This window comes from Atta colombica, unplaced genomic scaffold (genome assembly GCF_001594045.1).
Source record: "Atta colombica isolate Treedump-2 unplaced genomic scaffold, Acol1.0 scaffold293, whole genome shotgun sequence".
NCBI classification, from domain to species: Eukaryota; Metazoa; Arthropoda; class Insecta; order Hymenoptera; family Formicidae; genus Atta; species Atta colombica.
This window is the reverse complement of record NW_017259396.1, coordinates 369,096-379,287: the sequence shown is the minus strand read 5'-3', so window position 1 is coordinate 379,287 and position 10,192 is coordinate 369,096. Positions and strand designations below refer to the sequence as shown.

The window sequence follows — 10,192 nt, the reverse complement described above, 5'->3', positions numbered from 1 at the left end:
TATATATATGTAATTAATAATTATCAAATTTATTATTTGAATTCTTTTAAATCTCACTCATGTTTATATTATAGAGTCGAAACGCTCAAAATAAGAAAGACATCAATCCAACATCTGATTATTGATTGTTCACTAAATAATTGCGCCGTTTATTGTTACCCTCATTAACCTATTATATTTATCTTTTTCGAGAATTCTAATATAATTATTATTATTGTTTATATTATTCGTTTCAAGCAACCAAATACATTGTTATCGAAGCACATGCTTCGCAGTAAACGTAATCAATTCTAGAAAAAAAAACCACGCATTGCGAGATATTTTTTTATCTGATAATTCGCCTTGCGCAATTAATGCGCAGCTAAGCGTATTATGAAAAAAAATTGTTCTTACGTAACATGTATCTACTAATATCCCTGATACGTCGCGTGATTCTTCCGCTCCTCGTTTTTCCGTGCGCCGCGACCTTGCGTCGAATACCCGCCATATTTTTCGCGGAATACACAGCTTTGAACGACGTACCTAGAGATTTAATCGAATCGCGGGAATATATGAAGAATGAAGCGCATTACCTGCAACGAACAATGTTCTGCCTCCTTGTCTCCGTTACTGCGGTGAACGTGTAATCCGTTTTGGCAGGTGTAATCACCACGTCACAGAAAAAAAAAAAACGTGAGAACCTCCTGGAATTCTTATCGCCTGCACCACGCAACACCAACTTCGTGCCGTTCGCGAATCGCTCGAGATCGAGCGATGGCACTCGGAACACACGCGTTTCCGATAAAAGGACCAACCGGAAGCATTTGAATCGTGGCACGCGCGATCGTCTGCGAACGCGGATCGGCGGATACGAGGAAATGCCGTTAATCCCCGGATCGGAGCGCGAACGCGTCGCGATCACTCCCGATTTGCAGATAATACTTGTGCGGCTATGTCGGGCCGGCGCGGCGACCGTCAAGCGCAGACACGAATGCTCGCGAATCCGTCCGAGAATCCACGAGATAGCACGAGCGCGACCGAAGCGGGCAATCCGTGCGCGTCAGCCCGATCTTGAATCTTCTTTCGTCGGCGACGGATCGCAAAAAATCGCCAAGAGTCTTTATCGAGGGAAGAGACGTTGAGTGAAGCCTCCTCGTTCGTCTCCTTCGCTCGTAATTAAATGCTGGTGGCACCGTCAGCGAGACTTTTAACACCGTATACGACAGCCGCAAACGCGAGCAGGTAATGAACAAACAACGACTCTATTAACGACACGCGTGATTGCGTGATTCGTGATCTGCCAACCTGGTTGGAATTCCAACACTGCGCGAAATTATAAATGGCTGCGTTTTCATTAAACCGGTTCCTCTTGGCTTTCTAGATTAATTGGCTTTTTGCAGCGAGACGAAAGCGGCGCGTATGTTACCCCGAGTAATGAAAAACACGGATTGAATTAACAAAGCGAACGTTTTCTTTGTCGCATCCGCATCGATTGCATCGATGATAACGCCAGGAAGGGAGAAGAGAACTGTGTCTCGCGAGAGTCGCACACGGTCGTGATTCTGCGCAGGATGCAGCGCGAATGTGATCGGCGATCGAGAATGATATATCATCAACTGTCATTAAAGTTTCTCACAGACAAACGTTGGCCTTGTGCTTTTAATAGAGTTTAAGAGACATTATTTTGTTACATTTAAAAGAAATTTACTAAATTAATATATATATTTCTTTTTAGCACTAAGTAAACATTTATATGTATAAATAAATATTTACTCTAAAAATAATAGCTAAATAAAATTAATGTTTTTGCATCAAATAAATATATACCTATGTTTACATTTAATAAACATTTACTTAAAACTACTCAACAATTATTTATTAAAATTTATTAAAATTTTTTTTTTCAGTATACTGTTATATTTTTCTGTCACAGCTAATTAAAAATGTCATCATATTACTTAAAAATTCTTATGGAATTCATAAAGTAGCTGAAGGCGAGATTAATCGTAATTTCTTGTAATGCACAAACAATAAAAAATGCGGGAAGACAATCATATCAGATAAGTTAATATTAAATCATTATAATAGTAATATATACGTATGATTATTAAATAGCAGTGCCATGATATTTTGATGTTTTACATAAATTACTGAATATATCCCCAACGTCCCTACATTTTCTGCACGTCTTACATTATTCTCGATTTACTAAGCTAAAAATCAATAGTATTTCCTATCATATATACATAGCTGTCAAGCGATAACTAATAAAGGCATATATAGGATGTAGAATACGTAGAATATGGAATAAGCAGATACTGTCCTTGCACAATACGCATACATTATTGCTGGATGCAAAACGTAATCAAGCCAGATGCAACGTAGACAACGGAATCCTCTCTGATTGGTACACTACTAATTGAATCGCATCGGACAGACCGTGTGTTCAGTTTTGCGACATCGGATGCTGCATCGAACACCTTGTAACGCTGTAACGCTGTAACTGATACCGTGAGCTTTACGAGCCGCGGTTGCAACAGGATATGCTCGTTTGCCATAACGTGGATAGTCAGATAGAGCGGTATCCGCTATCATGCTTTTCAGAAATCGACATTAACACGTGGTATCCCTTCGTAATGGCCGCGGCGGGCAACGCTTTTCCATTAATCGGGCATAGTAATCCGGTAATACCGAGAACCAATTAATGTCGAATCGTTCCTAAATCGCGTATCGATGTCACGATATTACTGGCACAGCATCTAACCGTTAATATATTTTTTAACATAGTTGTAAATATATATGATTAATAATTGATAAATGTTAATATTTGATATATCAATGAAAACGATGTGTACTAAATGTAACAAGGAATAAATTTGCATTCAGACGACGACAATATATTCTTAGTTTATTGATCTTTGACTTTTGTGTAACTCAACTATTTTAATGATAAAATTTTCGTTTTAATGTTTGACGCGTTAATTTATTCTATATTATATATTAATTTATTCAATGAATTTTATATTAACACCGACAAAGTTTCAAAATTACGATCTCGTTCACGATTTACATTAACATTTCACTCACAATCAGGTTATATAAACTATAATGAAGAATTATATTCTGAATTATATAGAAAAATGTTTCACTTGATAAATACAAAGAATATATTAATGGAAATAATTGTTACGTGTCACTTCTGAAAATAGTTTGAATAAAGCCGAAACGGTTTTTTTTTATTGTATAACTGTGAAGTCAAATTATTCTTTATTGAAAATTTTTTGCGCACTAATTATCGCATCCTCAATCAGGTTCTTTAGAATTTTTATGCCAGTTTCCATCAATATAGATTAATTTTAATCTCAGTTCAACTTATTTTTCATCTTTTTCTAATTCTAAGAATTTGAATTAGGAAAAGATAAAGAGAAAGTATATTGAATCGAGATTAATCTTCATTGGAAACGGATAATCTTTGTTAATCTTCGTTTTGTCGCGTGGACGCTTCGCAGTTATTATACGTGATTGTTGCAAAATAAAAAAAGAGGTGCAAATGCGTGAGGCACACAATTGAACACGTCACGCATATGAGCTTCTCATCACGCGCATACACACATCGGGCTTGCGTGTCGAATTGGTCGATCGGCCTTGTCTCAGGCGAAGTTTCGTTTTCTACCAGCGTGAACCCTATGAGAAAGTTTCGATGAACCATAGTGGCATGCACCCTTCGACCTGCGAATCGAACGGTGAACAAGTAGTAGTAATGGCTTGAACCCTTCTTTCGGGGGGAGCTTAAGTTCCGCAGAAGCGATTTTATGGTGGTGGCGGCGGCCACACTTCGTGACTCTGCAGGTAGGACCCTCCATCTCTCTCGGTTTGCTATTCGTCCTCGTGCAGGTACACGACCCAGGATACCTAAGCAGCCTCTGATCGCGCGTCCTCGTGTTTCATCGCGCAAACCGGCCAGCGCGTAAAACCGGTTCCTCGAGGGCGTCCGCAGGCCCCATTTTCGCCGAACTGACCGCGGCACTGGATTCAGTCCGGACCCTTAAGAATTTTTGTTTCTCCAACGGTCGGATTCCGACCGCCCGCGATCCGATCGATCGTAATCCTGAAGTCGACAGTGGTGGCAGCAGAACCCGCTGATCTTTCTCGATTGGAGGCGATTCGAGATACATTGTCGAGTTAGGGAAAGAGAATGAGGATCCAGCATTACCTGCAGCGATGGTCAGATTCATGGTTCGTCGTCCGTGGGCAATTTTAACGATCATGTGGCCCATGTTTCTCTCTGTTATTTTCTACTGCCGACAGGGAACCTCTCTCTCGCTTCCCTTCCCAGAGTGCGTTAAACCCCGAGAAATGGGATAATTCGGTTTATATCTTTTTCTTTTTCTTTTTTTTTTTGTTTTTTACGGTCGTTCATTGTTTCTACGTTACACGAAATTATGAGCTCGTCTCCCGAAAGCTTCTCCAGCTGTTTTGCCAGCATGGAGTCTCCGCAACTTTTGTAATAGTAACGTAGGTTTTTTTAAACTACACTGTTGCATATCAAAGGAGTAATGGTAATTCAATCTCTTGAGTCAAATAACATTTTGTTATTTTTAATTTCCATGTGTCTCAAAATGTAAATCAAGCCATTTCTGTGATTAATTTCAAAATAATTATCTATATTAACGTACGCATTTAGAAAATGTATTTAGATAAATTAAATTTAAGTCAAATTTAATATATTTTCTTGAGTTAAATTATTTAACTTTATTATTTCACAGTCAAATTAACGCTGTATGTTGAATAGTAGTAATGATCTATAGAAATGATTAAAAATAACTCAAATTGGATATAATTTAACAGTTATGATTGGATATATTGTAATTTAACAGTCATGAATTTAACAGTGTAGAAAAATATAGAAACTTCAAAATTATATTTTATATATTGGGTTATCCGGAAAGTTCGTATCGCAAAAGATTTAAATTTAATAAATGTATACTAAAATTTAAATCTTCTGCGTTTCAATTTTCCTTAAAAATCGGCACGAACTTTCCGGACAACCCAATACAATTTTTATTTATTTAAGATTTTATAACAAAATTTCAATATCGATATTAAATAACTGTATAGAGTGGAATTTTAATTTTATATTAACGTCAATTTCAAATGGCAAAAAACTATTTATTCGTCGCGAAATTAAATAAAAAACATATATATATATAATTCAAACCATCAGACTTAATAATAAGAGTCGCACTCTTATAAATTCTATCATATCTAAAAGCAATATCATATCCAAAGCAATTTTCATAATAATTTCCGAGACGCATATAGACAATATTGGCAATTTCATATACGTCGGAAGGGATAACGAAGCGCGCACATGAAAAGGATAACTCAAAGAGACTCCGGAGGCTCAATTATCCGATTTTGATGTAGGAAAGCATGTCGATGATGAGAAGAGGAAGACGAAAGGAGATCCGACCCTTAGGTGTTTCCGAGGAGCCGACCATCCCCTCTTTTGGTCCCGCTCTTGGATCAACCCGGTCGAGTGGTAATTCTAGACCCCGGTCCCTGGTCAGCGAAGCTGGCATACCTCGTCAAGGTAACTCACTCGTTCCGTCCTGAAATTCCATCCACGGAGAAACACGTCGCGGCGTGAGGAGAAAGAAGAGAGGGAATCCGTGTGATGAGGAAGAAAGAGAATGACTTTTTCTTCTTCTTCCTCCTACGTCCTCGTGGCTCGGGGAATTCTGGGTTAATGGCACCGCATTACGATCGCGTGACTTTAGCATGAGATCCATGCGCGCGATCTGGATCACACTCGGTGGCGAAGGAGGAAGAGGAGAAGGCAAGAGTTAATGCGGTGAGATTCGAATCGATCTTGAATATAATACCTTCGCTCGGATACTCTGCATGTGAAACGGAGCGGATAGGGTTCGATCGGCTTGGCCGATTTGCTGAGGATGTAATTATGTTTTTCCGTGATACACGGTTATGTGTATCTGCGCGTGCGGCACGTGAGCCATCGACTTCGCCGTGGGTGAAGAACGAAGTCACGGGTTCTGTTTCGTACTGCTCGAAGGGACGAAGTAGCGCGGTAATACTTTTGCAAATATTTCAGTCTCAAGTTCTCCAAACGAAAGTTCAAAGGTAGAATCGATATAAATATTGTATTGGTATTGTTGCGACGTACATAATATAAGGAGCGTTCTATTTCAATCAATCTCCATTTCATCGATTCGAGAAAGTAATTTATCTTTAATCGTAGTTTGCTACATTGCTTCTATTCAACTTCCGAATGTTGAATGTTTCGTTAATCTCTGACTTGTGATTAATTCTTAATTGATGTCGTGCATCCATATCAAATTTCACTCACAGTACAGTAAAATTTATTAACTATACTGTAAAGCAAATCAACGCAAAACTGATTATTAGATCCTATTATTAATTTTAAATAAAAATAAATAAATGAGAGTTTAAAAGATATAGATAATAAAAATGTTTTCAAGATAAATAAATTTCATTTTATTAGTCTTTGAAGAATAAGGGCCCATAATGTAACATTTTTGCACGATAATATAGTTAAGGATGAAAAAATGAACAGAAGCACTCTTCATTCCATTGCAATAATCAACACAAACATCTAACGAAGAAGATGTTAGCTTTCTAGAGCACCTTGTATATACTTTACTAACTGTGAGTCACTGCACTCTCACTGTTAAGAACCGTACCAGCGGTTTGGATTCAAGGCGGTTAAATCGAAAAGAAAATAAACGAACCATTACACGTACCAAGTGCATTTAGAAACACATCACTAAATCAAGCCCGATTGCTATCTTTATGACCGTTAAAATCCAGAGGTTCAGTTAGTGATTCACGTGTCATGATATTTTATCGAAATTTCGACGATTCGGATGCGTATTCGTGCCTGCATTTGAGTACCCAGATACGGAAATCAATTGATCGTTTGATAAATTTCTCGCAAGCTGATCTACAGTGACATGAACATCCGCGTCGATGATCGACGTTAGAGAGACGTAGAAAACGAGACATGGAAGTGACTACGGCGACGCGAACGAAACGAGGTCGATCCATGATTAATTATCTATTTTTGCGGGAAGCACGTCGACAACACGCTCAAATTGCATCGATCTCGCGGGGACACCGCGCGATCGTGTTTAATCTTATCACCGCACACGCGAGATATATGCCGGGAATACATTAAAATAATCCGTTTCTATATCGAAAAGTCGGAATTAAATTCATCCTGGCATATATCAATATTCATCTTAAATGTATGACATTCAAATTCAATTTTCTGATCTTCGGATAAATGTCGAGACGGTTTTGACACGCGGAATTATGCCGGTATAAATTATACGTTCGGCGCAATTAACCCGCTCTCAAACGGTCGCTCACATCTCCTGAAACGGAAATATCCATGACTATTTCTTAATGAAACGTTGTCGTGTAAACGAGAGATATGATATGTTAAATAATATCATGTTTACGCGAAGATATATGCGTTAAACACAGCGTTTGAACGTGCGTCTCTGCGGATATGTATCCCGTTCGGTGCGCTTCGCCAATGATTACGCAAACCATCAAGATTATTGCCTGCGTCTCTACGAGGAAGGACATTCGAGACCAGGGTATGCCGGAGGCGATCATATTTCCCACATGTGTACGCCAGACAACGAGGGCATGACTTTCCATCGCCCTATGAACTGCCCCATGAGGCATACGTCAAAATGGAAAGATGATAAGGACTTGATTTAAAGGGAAAGAAGAGCTTTTATTATTACAACACTTATTTTAGAATGTTCCTTACGTCTAATCTTATACAAGATTAATTAATAAATTTTCTAGCTATAATATTATTTATTTTTTATATTTTAATATCTTGATATTGAAATATCCTTTTAAATCTAAAATGTTGCAATAATTATGCATCAACTAAATCTCTTAAATAAATAACCTGAATTACATTTAAATTTGATAAATCGACTTTTTTTCTAATTTCTTTTGATTTTTAAATATCATACAATTTTCAACATTATATAAATTTTTAATAATTAACTTTAAAAAATAAATTTTGCTAAAGTCCATTTTTTCAGATCAAATTTTCTGGAAATATGTACTGTAATCTGATTGATATTCTTCAATGTATATCTAACAGCTATTCATGGAAGACAACAAATCATCTTCTCGGTTCCCCAGAGTAGACAAACAGCTCAGAACCGTTGCGAGATTTACGCAAGGCGTGCCATCAATGCGCGTCGATGGCTTGAATCGTGATTTTGTGTTTCTCTTTTTCTTTCACGTGCTATGTTTATCCGCATAAAGCAGGCATAACAAACGAAAATAGCTGAGAAAATAACATGCTTCTCTATCGGCATGCATTCGTGTTCAATCATTGTCAGACGAGAATCATCATAAAGATGCCTTAATCACAAAAAGTGTTATTAATTAATTTGATTGCAATATTAAGTAGATAAAAATATCAAGAAAATATGTATATTAGAAGAAATATTGTAGCGAATCTTATATAAAAAAGATAAATAAAAAAAGAATGATCTTATATATATAATATGATCTTATATATATAAAAATGATTTTATATATGTAAAACATATAATTTATAATTTCATAATTTCAAATCTCTTTTAGGAGCTTCTTGGATAATTTTCTTGTACTGGATTTATTCTTGGATTCCATAAATTAATTTTATTTGTAATCCTTATTTAAATTTAAATTTTTCAATCTGCAATATACTTGAATAATTAAATTATTACAATTTTAGCATTACATTTCGCTGCCATAAACGTTGGATAAAATTTTAAATCTTCTTTCAAAAGAAATTAAATATTCATAAATTAAATATCCTTATAATTTCTTTTACTTATAAAAAATGACTTTATTTATATAGTATCGGACCTTGTACGATCTAGATTTGGACTCATGACTCATACGACTTTTGTTTTTAAGAAAGTAATAGCGTGAACGGGATACCTTCACACATCTCGTACGCATCTCGTTTCAAAGTCCACATTCGAACACACATCGCCTGTGAGTTCCATAGCCACATTTCTTCCAGATTCTTTTCCGTTTCTTTTTTTCCTTTGTCGAGTCAGAGAGGAAATAATTACGGTGCCCATTTAAAAACCGGTTTGACTCCAGTTTCTGTTCCTCCTCCCTTCGTCCCTCGCGAGTGCTCTTTGACGCAAGCCGCCGTACCAATGCGGAGAAATACAGAGAAGAAAGAAGCGGAGCGAATGAATAAACGAAGGGGAGAAAGAGAACTTATACAAAGTGCAAGAAGGAGACAGAGATCGGCGGATAAAATCGTATAGGACACAAAGGCCGATGAGGGTGGAGAAGGACTCGGAGTGCCATTAACGGGGAAGGGAGAAGCGCCGCTTCTAAATACGACCTACAGACTGAAGACAGAACTTGTCGAGGAATTGCCTGTCTTGAGGAATCCCAGCTTATCATCGTGACTATTATCAATTTGCTCGTTCCTCCGATCGTTTCCCAAAAGGAAACATATCGATTTGAAGCACAAATATGATTACTGTCACGATGAGTCAACAGACTAGAATGATAATTCCTCAAGTGCTCAAAAGAGTCTGCACTGACCTCTCTTTCTCTTTTTAATAATATCGATTGGGAATAATTTTCAGTCTTCTCTTTCTTTTTCATAGCGAAGGTCTTCGACTCGTTAGAAAAAAACACGAGCCACACCATGTCGACTTTTCTTCTTTCGATTTTTTTCTCCCTTTTTTACGAGCGAGCGGGTGAGACAGGTAGGTAGGTTGATACGTTTGACTTGCAAATCACTCCACGCGCGCTCGTTTTTTCGTCTCGGTCTGCCTCTTTTTCTTCTTCGTCTACGTACCATACGCGTGGAATGCAATTACCCTAATTGCCGGCATTCTAAGCACGTTGCGTAAAGGCGGTCGACCGGTCGGTTGTTATCGGTAACTGCGAGTTACATCGTCAAATGAGCGCGTATACGGGGTGTTCAGACGCGTCAAAGATTTGAATAATTTGCCCTTGGCAAATACGTCGGAAGATCAACAATTCTCGGACTGTGCTCGATCAAAGAAAACACGGTAAACGAAAAGATGCAAAAAAGATGATAAGAACTTTGTTCTTCGTTTAATTTTTAAGTAAAGTTAACTTTAACAGAATCTTACTTTGGCATTTAGTTACAAAAATA

The 10,192-nt window shown here is 37.5% G+C and overlaps 1 protein-coding gene across 5 annotated transcripts in view; it reads right to left on the bottom strand.

Moving 5' to 3' along the window:
• Nucleotides 1–10,192, bottom strand: part of LOC108690055 (serine/arginine repetitive matrix protein 2) — a 322,951-nt gene that overhangs the window by 161,282 nt on the left and 151,477 nt on the right. The window lies entirely within an intron of this gene.